This window comes from Ceratotherium simum, chromosome 3, assembly GCF_057802395.1.
Source record: "Ceratotherium simum simum isolate JZ-2026a chromosome 3, ASM5780239v1, whole genome shotgun sequence".
Lineage (NCBI taxonomy): Eukaryota > Metazoa > Chordata > Mammalia > Perissodactyla > Rhinocerotidae > Ceratotherium > Ceratotherium simum.
In genome coordinates, this window is record NC_141902.1 from 84418 (window position 1) to 102995 (window position 18578).

Sequence of the window (18578 nt, forward strand, 5' to 3'; positions counted from 1 at the left end):
GAGCAGAGAGCAGACCAGGGCTCCCGAGCGGTCAGAGCACGGCTATTGTGGCGGCAAGATGGCCATGAAGGGGGTGAGGCGGGCACCCCACTGCAGCCCCTCTGCCATTCCCCAGGGCGCCCTGTGTTTCATGCCTCAGCTTGGGCTGAGTGCCCCTCTTTGCTGTCTGTTAGGTGTGTGCCTATTCATTCATTCACTTATTCATTCATTCATCTTGTGTTTGGTTCCTGCTCGGTGCCTGACCCTGGCTAGATGATGGCTAGTCCTTGGAGACCCAGCTCAGACGTCACCTCCTCCATGAAGCCGTTATTGATCCCCACCCCCTCCTGCGGCCCCCTCTGGCCTCGCCTGGGACCCCCCAGCGCTGTGATGACACTCTGATGACCTCTCCAGCCTGTGAGCTCTTAGAGGGCTCTGGACCAGATGCAGAAAGGGGCTCAGAAAAACGTGATGATGGCTAAAACACTGGATAGATGAAGGATTACACTTGGGCCACATGGGGGTCAAGTTCACCCCCTCCCCCTCTCCCTCAGGGCCCAGGGCTCCTTCATTACCAGGAACCTGAGGGATATTCGCTCACCCTGTGCTCATTTAGACCATTAACTGTCTGCATGCTTTTTCAATTTTTTTTAAACTTTGAAGACATGTCATGAGGGTATCCCTCAGTAATGAGAAACTTAATTATCACTTCAAGGGCAGGAATCCATCTGCTGTGTCTGAGCCGAGACAGGACAGTATGGAAAGTGCAGGATGCTGAGGAGGAGCCGGCTTGGGGCCTGGGCCTCAGGGCAGCAGGAAGAGGGGAGACAGAGAGAGATGGAGGCAGAGCTGCCAGGGCCATGGTCAAGCCAGGAGGAGGGGGCGTCCAGGGGCTCCTCATGTGAGGGCGTGGCTTCCAGTGCCTCCCTCTCACACATAAGCTGTTTCTGGTGCTGCAGCATACCTCCAGGCCTTTGCACAAGCTGGGTCCTCCAGCAAGAGTGCCCTTCCTCTACTCACTAGACAGCAATGCCCTTACCCTGAGAGACTCTGCCCTTCTGGGGATTGTTCCCGAGCCTGCCTATCTAGTATCCCCGCCCTACCATGACATATGCAGCCGGCTCTGTGTTTAGTTCACCTGATTGTCATTGCCCAAGGCTGGCCTGTCTCCTTGCATGAGAGACTGGCAGACCTAGCTTCCAAGCCTCCTAAGTCCGCGTGACCTTGGACGAGTCTCTTGTCCCTTTGGAGGCTCAGTCTCTCACTATAAAGGGGTCTGGAAGTGGCCCCCTCACAGTGGCGCTGTGCTCTCTGAGCTGTTGGAGATGGAGCGTTGGACGGGTGCCTGTGGCTGGTACCCTTGCTGCTGAACTTGGGGTCGCAGCCCCAGCATGCCCGGGTTTTCGGAATGCCTGGATGCAGGGATGCATGAGGGAGTGGGAAACGGGCAGGAGGTTAAGGTGCAGCTCTGGGGTCAGAAGACATAGCGTTCCTTGGGGACACTTCCCAGAGCCGCTGGTCCCGGGCCTCGCCCACCCCCACCCCTTCTCGGCTGCCTTCGGGGGGTGCGTGATGAACCCCTGCTTTGAGGGCTGCATTCCCAGTCCATCTAGCCCGCCTGCCCAGGCTGGACACTGCTGTGGTCCTCATGTCCCAGGTGAAGAAGTGAAGCTCCACGGGGCTAAATGGAGGATTGCAAACTCAGATGCCTCCAGGGGTCAGGCCCAGAGAGGCGGGGGAGAGGGCCCTGGTCAGTGGGATGTTTAGGGAGTGGCGGGGACTGTGGTGAGCTCGAGACTCAAGGTCCGTCCAGGGAATGGCTCCAGCTCAGCTCCAGAAGAGCGTGGCCTTGAGGGACTGTCACAGGTGGCCAGATCTTCTCATTTCATACAAAAAAAAAAGCTAGACACCTGGAATTTCATCTGTAATCTTCCAATTTTCAAATGTTAGGATTAACTTTTAAAATCTAGATTTGCCCCTGGGCCCCGGTTGAGGCTCTTGGTTTGAGACGCTTGGTCAGGGGTGGGCTCAGGACCAGCCCCCGACGTGGGTCCAGACTCTGGATGCTCTTGTCACTGCAGACCCCCGCATTCCCCCCTGCCTAGTGCCTCCTCGTGGGTGTTCAGGGCACAGCTCCATCCCCCAGGACAGAGGACGCCGGGCTGCTGCTGCTGTAAGGGGGCGGGGCTCTTGGGGGGCTGCCCTTTCCTCCAGTGGCCCCGTGGCGGGTGGCGCTGCCCAGGCCCCTGCACACCTGGAACATCCATCCAGCCCTCTGTGAGCCCGGCTTGCTCTGTGCACGGACATTTTCGGGGCACCCATGGGAAGGAGACAAGTATGCCCTCCTGGAGGACAGTGAGCGGGACCCTGCAGCCGTAAACACGTACTGAGTACCTGCTGTGTGCTTGGTCCCAGGTGGGGAGCTCGGGGAACTGTGAGGAGGAGGAAGCCTGGGCATCTGTCCACAAGAGACCAGATAACACCGGAGGAGGAGGCAGCGATGGAGAGGGCTTCAGCGAGAAGGGAGGATACGGCTGATGGGGGAGCTGGGCCGGGATCTGTGGTGGCCTCGCAGAATTGCCATGATTTGATCTGGTGGGGGCGAGGACAGAGTGTGGGTGTGCTTGGTGGAACAGCATGCACAACGGCTCAGAGGTGAGACATTCATGGTGTGGGGAGTGGAGCAGATGTGGCTGAGGCTCCCCGATTTCACCCTGCTCCTGTACCAGGCCTCCTTCCTCCCTCCTCTGTGATGATGGAGATGGTGAAGAGAGCAACTCTCAGTGAGCACTGCTGGGGAGCCCTATTATTAGCTCTCTATTACAGATGGCACAGAGAGGGGAGTGACTTGCTCAAGGTCACAGAGCAGGAAACCTTGCTATACCCCAGGCCCCCTGACCCACATCCTTAACTCCTGCTCTGTGCTGCCTGCAGGGACACGTGCCTCGAATGGCCTTTGAAAGCTGTTTGATCCAGTGCCCCATTGGATGCTGAGCCATCCTCAGGAAACACCCCTCCACACCTACTTGCACATCCCCAGGGACAGGGAGCTCGTTACTGCTCCTGGAAGCTGACTCAGCCTCCCTGTGAATCAGCCCAGGACAGCCCAGGAGAGACTTGGGGCAGCCGCAGGGCCCTGAGGCTCCCTGTCCCCGACGGAGCACCTCCAGGCCCCTTGGCTGTCCTTGGCAGAGGGCCTGCTGGAGCTGGCAGCCGTGCAGCCAGGCATGCAGTGGAGACGAGGGCATGGCGGGCACAATGCATGCTACATGCAGACGTTTGGGTATTCACTCAGCAAACATCGATTCAGGCTTTGCAATGTGGCCGGCCCAGGCTTGGGTCTGGGCATCCAGCAGCGAGTACAACACAGCCCCTTGAGCTGCCGGTCTCGTGGGAAAGCTGGCCCATGGTGCCCCCACCCCACCCTCATGAATAATCACACTGCTGTGAGGCTGTGGCTGTGGGTCCCGGGAAAGGGGAAAGGGAGGCCCCAGACAACCCATGTGGGCACTGACCAACAGCTGGACACTGGAGCCGGATGGCCTGAGCTCCATGGTCTGAAGTAGTTACCTCATCTCTCCATGCCTCAGTTTCCTCATCTGCAAAAAGGGGTGATAACAGTGGTACCTGTGTCATAGAGTTTTCATGTGGATCAAGGGAGTGTATTTTTCAAGTGCTTAGGACAGTGTCTGGCAGTGGACCCGGCTGCCGCTCACCTCAGCGACAGCCCTGTCTTGTAGGTTTTGCTGTCCCCATTTTAAAGATGATAAAACCAAGGCCACGACTGGTTATGAGGTCAGCCCTTGGTCACCCCCTCCTCATGCTGCTCCAGGAATGTCGACAGGTCCCCTTTCTGCCCAGCTAGCCTGTGTTTGCCTCGTCTCTCTGTCCCCGGTAACCACCCAGGAAAGGAGGTGCTGAGAGCTGTTGAATGAGTTAGTGCCCGAATGCATACTCAGACTCTACTCCCCGCCTTGGGCCGTCCAGGCCGCAGATGATATTGGGACACTGAGCACCCTCAGACTGTCCATCGCTTCGATCTCATCCAGCATAGCAGAGGGTGCTGGAGGAAGCCCTGGGGGGAAACCCCGGGCCGGGCGAGAGGCACAGAGGCCTCAGAAGTGGGACACGCCTAGCCGAGTCTCCAAGCAGCCAAAATGTGGGAATGCTTGGAGGATGCCCCGGGCGGGCAGAGGACGGAGTCCAGCCTGGGCACCAGCCCCGGCCGGGCAGCGGTGAGAATTGGGAAAGCCCTGCCCCCGCTGGGTCTTCTCCTCCGGCAAAGGGGAGAGGAAAAGATAAGACTGGGGCAGCTGACCCCCCAGCATGCCCGGTGTGCTGGCCGCGGCCTCAAGCATTTTGTACATATTAGCACATTTAATCTTCCCGAAAACCTTGTGAAGTGGCTACTGATTCCAGCCCTCGCGGACAGGAGAGCTGAGCACCGGGGACTCGGAGCCAGGACTCAACCGCCTGAGCGTGTGCTCTGGGCCCCGGCTGGGAGCAGCCTTCTGGGCATTGTGGACATTGTGGATGGTGTGTATGAACAGGCTGGCCCTGCAGGCGCTCAGGGAATGCTCTGTCTTCCCTCTACGGCCTCCTGGCTTGTTAAGACAGGGAAGACTCCCAGTGCCGATACCTGGCGCCCCTCTTAGGGACACTGACATGTGGGATCCTGGTGGCTCCTGGGAAAATAGAGAGGGCATGGGCCTGGGCGTCAGGTCTGCATCAGACCCCAGCTCTGTCTCTACCAGCTGTGTGATCTGAAGCCTCCCCTAATCTCTCTGTGCCCAGCTTTCCAGATTTGACCCATAGGGCTCTGTGTTTGGCACACAGTGGACCCTCATTCACAGGGCAAAAGCCAGTCATCCCAGAAGGACCCTCTCCTCTTTCGTGCTCAACAGCACAGCGTGCGCCCATGTCACCTAGACCTGCTCCCTGTAGAGGGGGGCAAGTGTAATCCAGCAGGTCCTCCAGGCCCCTGTCCAAGGCCTTTCCCTCATCAGTGACAGTGAGAAGGGGTGGGTCACAGCATCCCAGGAAGTCTGAACTGAGCTGTGACTTGGCAGAATTCCTCGTTCCATATGATTCGGTTTCCAGGTCATTCCAACAAGGAACAGAAGCCCCATCACTCGCTCACTCGTGTTTCAGCTGCAAGGCCCCCCAGGGGCAGGATTCACAAATTCCCCCCCCCACCACCACTCTGGGGTTGGGAGATGTGGAGTCCAGAGCATGACCATCTGCCCAGTGACTTCAGGGGATTCTCGCCCACCCCCCGCCCCCTCTTCCTCCTAGAACAGGGGTTAGCCACCCACGGGCAACGACAATTTTATCAGAACGCAGCCCCACCCACTATTGGAAACGCAAGTGTATAAGACGGGAGTCCGAGGGCCTGGACCACTGTTACCCAGAGAGCAGGGTTGAGAGCCTGGCCCATTGTCGATGCTGCTTTTGGCTATGACAGCAGAGTCGAGGAGTTGTGACAGAGACCACAGGTCCCTCAAAGCCTCAAATATTTACTCTCTGGCCCTTTACAGAGAAAGCATGCCAGCCCTGCCCAAGAAGACTGTCCTCACAACAGCATCGACAGCGTGCCAGGGGCAGCGCTCAGCCCGAGCCGGCCCCCAAGCTCTCCCTGTACCTTGTCTAGTCCCCATCCCCAGGAGGGAGAGACTCCAATGTGCCCATTTTACATATGAGAAAGCTGAGGCCCATTTTGCCTTAGTAACTAACCAAGTGGAGCTGGCTTTGAACCCCAATCTTCTGATTTCAGCCCTCACATCTCAGCCCCTGCTCTCTGGATGGCAGGGTCTGGGCACCTGGGACCCTCTGCTTTCACACTTAACAGCTGTGCTCCAGGGCCCACCATCCCAGAGGTGGCTGGATTAACACATTTTGTTGACGTATTCTGGACATGTGGGGCTCTTGGCCATGGTTCTCCCTGCTGCCTGACACTCCAGCTGGTTGAGGTTTTGTAGGTGAGTGATCACTGGCCCCCACCCTGCCATGTGGGCAGACCCCTCCCAGCCTCCTCCTGAATCCTTACTCATGAATCTGCAGAGCTGCGGTAAAGAGCCCGGCTCACCCAGTGCAGAGGCCGCAACACGGGTATGGGGAATGGGTGGGCATACTGAGGTTGACACGTGAAAGGGACAGTATTTATGTCCATAATGGGACTCGGTTTGAAGCCAAGAACTTGGTCCCAGAGAGAAATAAAAGCTGAGAGGCTGAGGGCTACAAGGGAACCGAGAAAGGGGCTCAACTATTGGGTTGTAAATGTGTAATTTAGTTAAAGAAATCAGCCCCCTGGATGATCACAGTTTGCCCTTTAAGGCCAGAATTGGCCAATCTAATCCCCAGGCGCCCCTCGATTCCAGGATGTGATTGTCTGGGCTTAGGGGGCCTGAAAAGGGTACTGTCCTCCCAGTGGGCCGGACCGTGAAGCCTCACCCCCAGCACACCTGCCCGCGTGCCACCTCGTGCTCAGCCCGGAGGCTCTGGATCGTGATGAATGACACGTCTATGGGGTCCCGTGGGTGACCCTCCGCAGGGGTGAGCGTTGCATAGGGAAGAGCCCTCCCCGCCCACCCCGGGGGAGTGCTGGGGTGGGCAGGAGTTCTGAGCCCCCTCGGTTTGGCAGACATCCTGACTCTGAAGTCATAGAGCAGCGTGGTGCGTTAGGAAAGACAGGCTCTGGGTTCAGATCCCACCCCCACAGTTCACCAGCAAGCCCCTGACCACTTCCACCCTGCGTTTTCTCCTCTGTAAGCTGGGACAGTCACCCTCACCCTCAGGGGGAGGCCATCCTGTGTCGATTACAACACCTGTGCTGTGTTTTTTCAGGGGTCCTGGGGGTATGCAAAGACGTGGGGCAGATGGGAGAGGTGAGGTGTGGGTGTCACAGCTGTGACAGCCTCGCTGTCTAAGGGACTGGGCTGCATGTGTGCGTGCTCCTGTCCAGAAACAGGTGTCTGCCATTAGCAAACTCGTGAATTAGGGTCGTGTTTACTCTCTCTTGTCAGTTATGGTCGTCTGTTTGAACAGAGGCCTCTGGGGTTTATTAGCAACATATGGCCTGTCACAGAATGGCTCTGCTCAGTTCCTGAAGGACAGGGGACCCCTGCACACCTGCGACTTCCCGTCTGTGCCTGCACTCACTCTCCAGCTCAGCGTCTCTCAGTGGCTCCCTATTGCCCAGGGCCCTCCTCGCTCTAAAACCTAACGTGAGGCCCCTGCCCACCTTTTCCCACCTGTGCTGTGCTCACGCAGGAATGAGCCACCACTGATGCCAAGCACCAGCTCGTCTCCCACACCTCTGCCGCTCGTGTTTTTCTGTTCCCTTGTCTTTGAAACCTCAGCCCCTTGTCCATTTCTCCCTTATGGCAGGATCGGGTGGGCTACTCACACGGCAGCCTTTGCCCACCCCACCCTGCCTTCTTCCAGTGGATGCTTAATTTGGAGGAATCATGGTTGGCCCAAGCCAGTCTGAGGAACTGCTTACCCCTCCACCCCCCACATCTAGTGATTGGTTGGGGCAAGGACTTGTTCCAGCCAGTGAGATATTAGAGGAAGTCTATGGGAGTTTCTGTAAGAGATTTTCCTTCCTAAAAAGAAAGAGATAGGTGGGGAAGAAGGTGCCCCCTTGCTTCCAGCTTGAGCACTCACCATGCAGATGTGATGGCTGGAGTGGAGGCAGCCACACTGTAATCATGAGGGAGTGACACTAACATTCTGTTAATGGTGGAGTACAGAGGGGTTGGCATCTGAGTCACAGATGACATTGTTGGGCCACCAGACCACCTCTGGACTTCCCATCTCTCACATCATCCTTAAACGTTAAACATTCGATGCCTTTGTATTTTAAGCCACTCTGAGTTTTCTGTTACTTCAGCCAAACACACATCTAACTGGTACAACCTCCTAATCTCAGTTAAAAATTCTCTGTCCTTAACTAATTCCCCAGCAGACATGGGTCTCTGCCCCTGACCCCCACCCTTCACCCATGAAAACAGCTGTGAGCTATGGCTCTCTGTATGCCTGGCTGGCTCGTCCGTATTTGGTTTGTGAACACCTCAGGGGCCGGCCTCTGCCCTTTCTCCTGTGCACATCCTGAGCCTGCACACGGCGGGCCCTCAGACACCGCAGGGACCTTGCCCCCCGACCATGACCAGAAGCTCCCAGCCATCAAGAAGCCTTTGGGGTCACTTTGGCCCGAGCACTGCGTCTGGCAGTCGGGGGCCTCGACCCTCCTCAGCTGGTGTTGTGAGGTCCCCGTGAACAGCTCTTGCCGCACGGGGGCCTTCAAGTGCTGAGCTGTCGATTGACCTCGGCTTGGTCTCTCCTGCGGCAGCCCCAGGAGGCCACGATGCGGAGAAAGGAGACACGGACTGCTCTTCAGGGAGACGTGGAAAGCACAACGATGGACACATCCCGTTCCAAAGTGAGCGAGGGTCTCTGCGTATTCTGGAACAGACCTCTGGTGTGCAAGTGGGGAAAAGGGTCTCCCGAGGCCCAAGGGAAGGAGGTGTCCCAGGTACGGTGGGGGGCGAAGGCTCCTGGCATCCCCTGTAGCAGCTCTAGAGACTGGCCCATGTGGCCACACGTGAGTGACTGCCAAGCAAAGCAAGACAGAAGGATGCTGGGTGTGGGGAGCTGTGAGGGGTGGTGGTGCTGGTGGGCGGACGTTCCCCTTCCTCCCTTCAGTGTGAACTGTCTCTGAGTCTCCTGAGGCACGTGGCAGTTCCCAGGTCTCAGGCACTCAGTACACCACGTGCGGCGCTGGGTGCCTTAGCCCTGTCCTGTGGACCAGCCACATCACGCAGCTTCCCAAGTGCAGGCAGCAGGATCCGGGTTTGCTGCCTGGCTCCACACTTCCTCACTACAGCCAGTTTCCTCCCTTCTCTGAGCCTCCATCTTGTCCTCTAAAGTGAGGATTAATTTGGGCAGCATGAGTGGCCCAGCCTGTAGCTGGCCTCCACCAGGTATTGCTTGAGTCCCTTTGGATCTCCAGGTTAGATTGCAGTCTTGCAATGTTATCTGGAAGTTCTTCCTTGAAGCTAGCCTAAATCCTAAATCCTGTTGCTGTTCCAGAGTGCTCCATTCAGCCAGCTGGAAGGAACAGTCAGAATTTTTTTTTGTGAGGAGGATTGTCACTGAGCTAACACCTGTGCCGATCTTCCTCTACTTTGTATGTGGGACGCTGCCACAGCATGGCTTGATGAGTGGTGGATAGGTCCACGCCTGGGGTTTGAATCCAAGAACCCCAGGCCGCTAAAGCGGAGCACGTGAACTTAACTGCTACACCACTGAGCCGGCCCCCAGAATTTGATAGCCAGTGACAGAAAACCCAAAGTGGCTTAAACAAGCAAACAAGCAAAGCAGGAGATTCACGTAACTAAGAGTCTAAAGGCAAACAGCTTCAGGCAAGGCTGTACCTGGGTGCTGGACGCCATCAGCAGGAATCATCTCTCCCAGCCTCTAGGCTTGGCTTACTCCCCTCTGTGCGGGTGTCCTTCTCAGGTGGGCTTTCCGTTGGTGAAAGCAAGATGACCACCACCAGTCACAGGCTGGTCTCATCCCCCCTCAGCAGCCCAACAGAAATAGAACTGCTCTTCCCCCAAGATTCCAACCCTAAATGCTCCCTATTCCCTCGCTGGGGGATGGTGTGGTGCCTGGGAGCACCGGGCCAAGGGTCCAGGTGCCGCGCTCCCCTATGCCTGAAGTCCTGGGATGAGCCTGCTCCTATGGGCTTCCCACACCCCACTGTTCTCTCCTTACAAAGGATTCATGGCCACACTGCTTCCCTCCCCGCCTCCTCCCCAAGCCTCACTTCACTGGTACCAAAGAGGAGCGGGACTTCCTGCGGAAGAGAGGATTTGGGGTCCACTCCCAGCTTCACAGGCTGCTTTCTGTGTCTCATTATCATCATTTATTCAGTCCACAAGTGTCCACTGAGCACCTACTGTGTGCTCCTCTGAGTTTTCAGGCCTGTTGGTTGTTCCAGGTAGGGGACACCACCCAGGAACCTTCCAAAGGCAATGAGTTTGTCTGGAGGCTGGCTCCCAGTCCCTCTCTGCCCCTTGCTCTGTGGCCTGAGGGAACTCCTTCCCCTCTCTGGGCTTCTGCTTTCTCCTCTGCAAAGCAAGGCGCTGGGAAAATGAGGTCCTGGGACCCCCTCAGCTCTGACACTCTGTGGTTCCATCTTAGAGCGTGTCTCTAGCTGTGAGGCAGCCCGTGAGCATCATGGACAGTGACCACGATGCTCCAAAGGCAGGCTGGGCTGAGGCGAGTCCACAGTCACACAGTTTCACATCTAAATCCTTCCCCTTCAGGGCCGTCGAGGGTGCCCAGGGCAGAGAAGGATGTGGGGCTTTCTGAGCCTGTGAGGACCCTGGCTCTGAGTTTCCATGAGCTTGCCCAATGCCGCTGCTGTGACAGAAAATCTCTTTTGGGGTGCCCGTGACTCCCCAGCCCACCCACCATTGATATGCAAGTTGTGGACTCTGAAAGGGAAGTGCAAGGAGGCCACGTGGAGGGGAGGAGAGGGTAATGCAGAGGTTCCACGGAACCCACCCAAGGTCTGCCTCCCTCTCCTTCCTCCTCTCCCTGGAGGAGGAGAGACCCTGAGGTGTTTGGGTGGGGGAGGGGTCCCGCCAAGGCATGCCCAGTGGGGAGGACTTCCTCTTTCTTCTGGTGGAGGCTGGTTTCTCTTCATTCTTTGAACATCTGGGGACATGAATGACTCCCCTGATCATTCTGTCACTCGTTTGTCAGTTCACGCAGTGCTCACTGCCTTATTAATCCATTTGTTCCCTCCTTTATTTAGCTCATGCTTTTTTTTTTTTGGTAAAGAAGATCAGCCCTGAGCTAACATCTAATGCCAATCCTCCTCCTTTTTGCTGAGGAAGACTGGCCCTGGGCTAACAGCCGTGCCCATCTTCCTCCACTTTATGGGACGCCACCACAGCATGGCTTGACATGCAGTGCCTCGGCGCATGCCTGGGATCAGAACCTGCAAATCCCGGGCTGCCGCAGAGGAGGGTGCACACTTAACCGCTGCGCCATCGGGCCGGCCCCAGGCTCATGCTTTTTTTTAAGCAAGAGGGGGAGATGTATTAGGGGAACACAGGGAACCCTAGAACAAACAGAGAACAGGCTAACTGGTCTGCCCAAAAGACCAGAGCCAGCAACTGGTAGGACATGAGAAACCAAGCCTGCTACGTTCCTTCCACCGCCCTGGGGCCACATAGCCACTGTCTCTGCTTCACTTTGCACGTCACCAGCCCTTCCATCTTTTAAATCTGTTGTTTCTCTCCACTGCCACTGCCATGACCCTAGACTAAAGGACTGTCCTTTTTTTCCCAGAAAATTGAAATGGGCTCTGAATTTTTCTCCCCAATCCACTCTTGCCCATTTCCAATCTGTTGTTCTCCTCGCTATGGCCAGAGTGACTTGCTACAAGTGTAGAATTTATTCACTGGTTTTCCTTTGCTCCTGGGATAATCATCAGAATCATAAGTGTGGTGTGGAACTGGGTGACGGCTCGCTCCCCTCAGTGCCCTTGTTGTGGCTCCTCCCTCACTGGGGGATTAGACAGCCCTGCTCCTTGTTGCTCTCAGGCATGGCAAAGGGGCTGAGGAACAGTGAAAGGAACGGGAGCTCACACTTTAAGAACCAGTGTGGGCTTTACCATGTCTTCTGCTTCTGCGGCTGTGGTGATATTCCAGATAGAGACTGCCCTGGCAGCCTGAGTCCAGAGGGAAGGTGCCATGGAGCAGAGCCATGTGGACACGTAGCATGAGAGACAGACAAACCCGACTGTGGCCCCTGAGATCTGGGGCATCATTTGTTACTCAGCGTAACCCAGCCTCTCCTCACTGATGCTCATGGTCCAGGAGCGCTTGCTCACTGACCCGTCTCTCTGCTGGAGCCTCTCCGTTTACAAGCTGCTCCCTCCCACCTCAGAACATGGTCTGTTATTCTGTCTCCTTGGAAAGTTCTTTACACCCTTTTCTGCCCAGTTTATATTTACTCACCAGTGCGATCTCAGCTTAAATGTGAAGTACTCAGGAAAGGATTGCGCCCGAGTCACCTTCTTTGTCCCTAGATCTCCTTCACTAAACTGTAAGTTCTGTGAGGACAGAGCCCAGATATTCAGCTCATGCTTCCTTGAGGCCCTGCTCCATCCTCACTGTGTGCCAGGGCCCGTGCTAAGGGGCTGCAGGTAATGGGGGTGAATCAGCCATAAGCCCTGCTCCACAAACTCTCCCCGTGGTAGGGGAGACAGACATGCAGGCAGCAGCATTCAAACACACTGTGATCGTTGAAGCCCGTATAGGAGTCTAATAAAAGCATGTGAACAGGCCAGAGGGAAGGCCAAGGAGACTGCCTGGAGGAGGAGGCATAAGAGCAGGTTTTGAGGAGCTGTTGGAGTTGTGCAGGTGGGGACTTGCTGGGGGAGTGTGGTGGGGGATCATAGAGCCAGAAGCAGCATGCCCAGAGTTCCCAAGGCTTGAAAGAGGGTGAGCAAGGAGCCGGGACCAGAAGTGAACACCTGGCGTCTGGATTCCTGCAGACACAAGCGTTCTTGTTTCCGCCTCTTTGCAAGTGAAGAGTGGTGTGTGGTGCTTGCTTCTCAGAGTCCATGGACAGTGATGATAATAGCAGGTTCCAGGCCCTTCCATACAATGGGCGTCAGGGGCAAACTCCGACCGGAGGTCCGGCAGGCCACGTGTGCGCGCCTGCTGGGGCTTTGTTCCAGAACAAAGCAGCCGGAGACCGCTTTGTCTCCACTTGCTCACTGGAGATGTAGAGATGCCTCAAGTTCCTGTGCTTGTCTTCTACCTGCCATGGTTCTTTCTGGTAAATCAAGACTTCCTGTGCACATAGCCCCAGCAGTCATTTACAATTTGCATAAGATGAATAAAATGGAAGAGAGAGAAATCACCAAAACACCACGTCCCTGGATACAATGTCTCTCGATGTGATCTCATTACTGAAATAATCTGCAGGTAGCAGGATGAGACGGGACAAGGCCCACCACTCGGGGACTAGGGACTGTGGTCACTCGGTGGTCCCTGGCCTGGGGAAGGGGGCATGTCCACACAGGACTGGGGTCTCAGGGCCCTGATGGAACGCAGCAGAAAAGCTTTCCCGGCCTCCCAGGAGGTGGGCGGGTGAGCAGTGGTGCTGGAAAGTCACTCCCCTTTGTGGCCCTGACTTTCTTGTTGTCACGATGGGAGTGAAGTGTGCCCCTCACTGCCGACTTCGCTGGCTGTGAGGCAGATGCAACAGGCGGGGGGTGTTTGGAAAAGTCCACTGATTCCGAGGAATTATTTTTCCCGATGGCGTTATTATTTTCAGGCCAGTTGTGAGGTGGTCTCTGAGGGGTTCCTGAAGTGGGGGACAGTCACCCACAGAAGCTGGCCCCAGACACAAGTTCTCCATGGGAAAGCTGAATTCTGTGGCGTGGCTGTCTACAGAAGGGGACATTGACCCCCGGTGCAGAGGAAGGAGCTGGGGCAGTGCAACCAAGGAGGATTCTTGCGAGCTGGGGCCCTGAGGGGAGGGAAGAGGGGGTCCTCCAGGAGAAAGGCCTGGAGGCCCAAGTAGGCAAAGGTGGTGGAAGGAACGCCATCCTTCTGTGGGGGAGGCTGGTTGATAAGGCACAGTGGGCACTCCCAGTGCCATCTGGCATAGAGGGTGACAATGAACTCCCGCCTGGCCCTCTCTGCCAGTTGAGCTGTAGTCAAGTCAGTGAAGCCCACCAGCGTAGGCGAGACCTGAGCCTGTCCACCAGACAGGTGGGAGCACAGAGGCCTGGAGGGATGGTGCGTGGGCAGCAGGGGCTCCAGGAGACAGGAGGCCATGGGGGTGGGTGCTGTAGAAGCTGAGGTTCCACCTGCCAGGGCTGGCTTGACCCAGTGGGCTGCTCCCTGAGAGGCACTGCCTTTCAGAGAGCTGGTACCTGCCTGCCTGGCTTCAAAACCCCTGGGCCAAAGCTGGGTGGATTCTGCAGGTCAGCAAGCATCGTCGAGTGTGCCATCTCTGACCCACCGTCCCTGCAGCCTGCAGCGCCAAGCTGAGAAGAACTCCAAAGCTGTACGTGTGCTCAGCATGATGAACGCGTAATGCACTAGTCCACTAGTAATGTCTGCCTTGGGTTAGGAAGGGGAGACCCGTGTTGTGCGTGCCAGCCAGTTGTATTTCCTGGTACATCCCTTATTTTGCACATGGAGAAACTGAGGCCCGGAGGAAGGAACGCCCCCATCCAGTTTCTGGTCCTTCCGCCTCCTGGTCTCACCTCCCCACAGGCCTCCGGGTCCCCCTTGGGACACAAAGCGAAAACAGTGAGCTGTGTGACAGGGACGTCATATGCGACCTGTCTGGATCCACACTGTGTTCCTCCTCTTTTTTCTCCTTTGCCTATATCTTTTCAATATTTAATGTGTCTTATACACTATAAGGGTAATAAAATCATGAGCATCTGTGAGCACACCATTCAACTCCAGAACTGGACCCTTCTCAATAATTTGAATCTGTGTGTTTGCATCTTGTCCTACCCTGAGATCACCACTGTCCCGAATGTTGTGTTTGGTTGTCATTCTCTTGCTCAGATGTTTACTACATATGTCCAAACAATATATTGTTTTGTTTGTTCTTGAGCTTTGTAAAAAGGGCATACTATGTATGGACTGCTAAGACTTGCATTTTCACTCAACATTTTCCTGTTTCTAAGCTTTATCCATGCCGTCCTGTATAGCTGTAGTTTATTTTTACTGGTGTGAAAATAAATTGTGGAATACTCGCACAACTTATTTTTGCATTCTCCTGTCCATGAGCATTTGGGTCATTTCCAGGTTTTTTTCTGTTATTAACAGTGCTGCTATGAGATCTTCCTGTACCTGTCTGGTGTAAGGCTTGGGCTTTGCAGGGTTACAGGGTGTGTGAATGGCCAGCCTAACAAGAAATGCCGAGGGGATATCCTCAGCGGTGTACCGGTTGACTCTCTCATCAGCCCTGCTTGTGTGTTCCGGGTGGCCTGCACCCTCTCGAGCCCTCCGTACCGTCAGATGTCTCCCTCTTGTCCAGTCTAGTGGGCCTCAGAAGACAGCTTGTTGGTCTCAGTGTGCACTTGCTTGGACCCTGGTGAAGTTAAGCATCTCTTCCCGTGTTCTCCATATGCCTATGTTCTTCTCTAAGGCATGCCTGCTGCAGTCTTTGTGCCCACCGCTTCTCTTTTTCCTGTGGATCTGTAGGGGTTCTTTATGTGTGTGGATACCAATCCTTTGCTGGCTGTGAATACTCCAAATGTCTTCTTGCCACTCATGGTTTCTCTTTTCACCTGTCTTTTGGCAAAAAGTAATTCTTCGTTTTACTGCAGTCAAATCTACCAACTTTTATATGCTTAGTGAGGTTTTTGTTTCTTGTTTAAGAAATTGTTCCCAATCCCAAGTTTGGAAAGATAGTCCCCCACAGAAAATTATTCTTAAGTTTTAAAGTTTTCCCTTTCAAGTTGTGGGAGATCAAAATTGACCACTCTGAAATATATTGCTTTACTTTGATTATTTTCTCTGATGGACATTTGACCTCCCCCACTAACTACCTAAAGGAATTTAACTCTGGGTATGGACAGACTGGCAGGGTCCTCGCTAAGCCCATTCTTTTCAAATTTCTGTTTACCAAATATTTACATTTGTAAAGGTATCTCCCTCTGTGTGCTGGGAAGACGGGGAGTGGATGGCCTTGTCTCTGGAAACTCTTATCAGTACAGAAGGAGAAGACTTAAATCTACATGCTCTTGATTACTATAATTCCTGTCTCTCCAGCCACATTCTCTATAGGTGGCCCTGCAAAGCATTGTCTGACAAACATTTACATTTCCCTCTTCATGTAAACTGTCTTCTTCCCCTCTGAAATCCCAAAACACCACCCACCCCCAACATCCTCCTTTGTCTTTAGCTGAAGATAGTATTGAAGATGAGAATCTCTGCTATTGTGTTGAGAAACTCAATGTCCCTGGTTTCTCCCATGCATACATGTTACTAACTTGGTATTATTTTCTCCTGCTAACCTGTCTTGTTAATTATTTGGCCAGCCGTAAGAACCTTAAGGGAAAGAGCAGAGGGGGATTCTCCCTCTTCCCCCACAAAGTGTAGGTTTCTAACATGTCTGGAATTGGTTTGGGGATGTAGTAAGAGGTAGGGGTCCAACTTCATTTTCCCACACAGATATCCAGTTGTCCCAGTGCTGTTTGCTAAGAGGGCCTCATTTCTCTGGTCGTATATCAATTCCTGAGCTTCTCTGGGTCCCATCTGAAAAGTGAGGCTGCCCTGGCCCAGCACAGTACCCAGCACAGGTCCTCAAGTGCTGTGTAGGTGCTGGTGATTGCTCTCAGTGGGAGGGAGACAACCGACAAGTAGACAGACATGCAGAACACTCTGCCCCAGCCCTGAGAGCTATGAAGGGAATAGTCTGTCTAGGTGGTCAGGGAGGGCTTCCCTGAGGAGGCAACACTTGAGTGGAGGTGACTTGGACACCTCTGAGCACCTGCCATCATGAATACAGAAGGTTCTCAGGCTGTGATTCCAGCTAGCGGTGGGCCAGGCAGTCCATCCAGCAGAAGAGTGTGGGCCACGGGCCAGGGGCTGTCTGCTGGTCCAGAGCCAGCGTGTGGCTGTGCTGCTCAGAGAGAGGGAGCAGAAGGTAAACAGCTATAGGTGGTGGGTTAGGAGGTTCCCGCCACACCTGTCCTTACGTCCCTCTCTCTTAGTCATCCTCTAAGGCAGAGCTGAATGCCATCCCTCCTCCGGGTCATTCCTGACATCTTTCCCTGGTGCCCCTGATGCAGAGTTAGCTGCCCCCTCCTGGGCCCCCATCACTTTGAACAGCATTCATTAGTGCAGCATCAGCAGATAGTGAGTGCACACCCACCAGGTGTCTGGCGGTGTTCTCACCACTGGAGTTCCACAGTGAGCACAGACAGGCCAGGAATGCACACAGGTCACCAGCAGGGCCGGGTCCTAGCACGCGGTAGGCGTGGGGGAGGCGGAGGAGGCCTGAGGGAGTTTGGGGGTGCTCTAAAGAGCAGAAACCCCCCCAAGTCATCACCAAAGCCAGAGAAAGCCGAGTGAGACATGAGACAATGTTGTCACATGAATCAGTGTCTGAATCTGCCAAATTCCATCTTGCTGTGATTGAAAACGTGCTAGAGCATCATAAACTCGCTCCGGCTTCCTGCTGCAGGGCTGAACGTCAGTCACCGGGTCGTAGGCAGTGGAGCCCCAAACTGCTCCTGCTGTGCGCCATCCTCTCTGCATGGATGGAAGGAAGGGCAGCCCAGGCAGAGGGAACAGCGTGTGCAAGGCCTGGCAAGTGCAGGGAGCAGTGATGAGGGTGGAGGGCCTGGGGCAGAGGAGGGGCTGGGGAGGGCGGCCCCATGTAAAGGTCAGGAGATGTGCAAACAACGCGATCGCTCAGTATGTTAGTCACCTCGGTCTGCTGAGACAAAGTACAGCAGACTGGGAGGCTTACGCAACAGACAATTATTTCTCGCTGTCCTGGAGGCTGGAAGTCCCAGATGGAGCTGCCAGTCACTTCCATTCCGGGCAGTGACGGGCTTCAGCCCCTTCTAGGAGCTGGTGTCTGACTGGGCAGCACAAGCCGAGATTTATGGCTGTGGCATAATTGCATACAACTTGCATGCAGGTAACACGTTGGTCAAAAACACCTTACTTGAGGTGGCCCTCAAGGCCTGTTCCCTGGGACACAGGGGCTCCATGAAGTGGGGTCTCCGCAGGAGCTCCTGCTGTCTGAAATCCTCTAATAGAGGGCCCAGCTTGCCTTCTTGCTGTGTCCTCTCCTGTGAGAGGAAGGGGAACTGCAGCCTCTGCCACAGTCAGGAAGGGGGGCGTCCAGGAGGCTGCCCGTGGGAGGCCCACCTCTCACCGCCCGGGAAGCCAGGACTGGCCCCCAGATGCTGCTATAGGAAAAGCCAGAACCTTGGAGACGTGCTGGATGCCACAGCCGAGGCAGCAGAGAGCTGAGCTTCCCCTCACTCCAGCCTCACCACTCTCCCTCAAATAAGAGCAGAGAGAGGCCAGGGCTGGGCAGTGGGGTGGACCCATGGGCGGGTTGGGGAGAGGGCTGCACGGTCAGACAGCCCAGGTCAGGGCATCCCCCACCCTCACCGTAGGGAAGGAGTTCTGACTGGCAGGCAGGAGGTTGGCTGGACTATCGGGCACACCACACTGGCGGCAGGGCCCTTGGCATTCCTTCTTGTTTCTTACCTGCTTCCTGGACTGTCATTGCCATGTTGCTCCAGCCCCCTCCACGTTTTCCTCTTACAAGGTGACAGCTGGGCACAGTAATTCCCCCCAAGCCATCATCATTGTTCACTGCTGGGCCGCCTGTTCCCTTGTAAGCTCTTTAAGATGGTTCATGCATCGTCCCTTTAATTGGCGTCTCACCCCACCCGGTGTAAATCTCCAAGCCCAGGACTGTCTGAATCTCGCAGGCCTTTGAGGCTGGGCAGCCAGCCCTCACTCTGCATTTGTCTCAGATGGGCAGCAGCCCAGGAAGTCCCTAAGACCAGAGGGCAT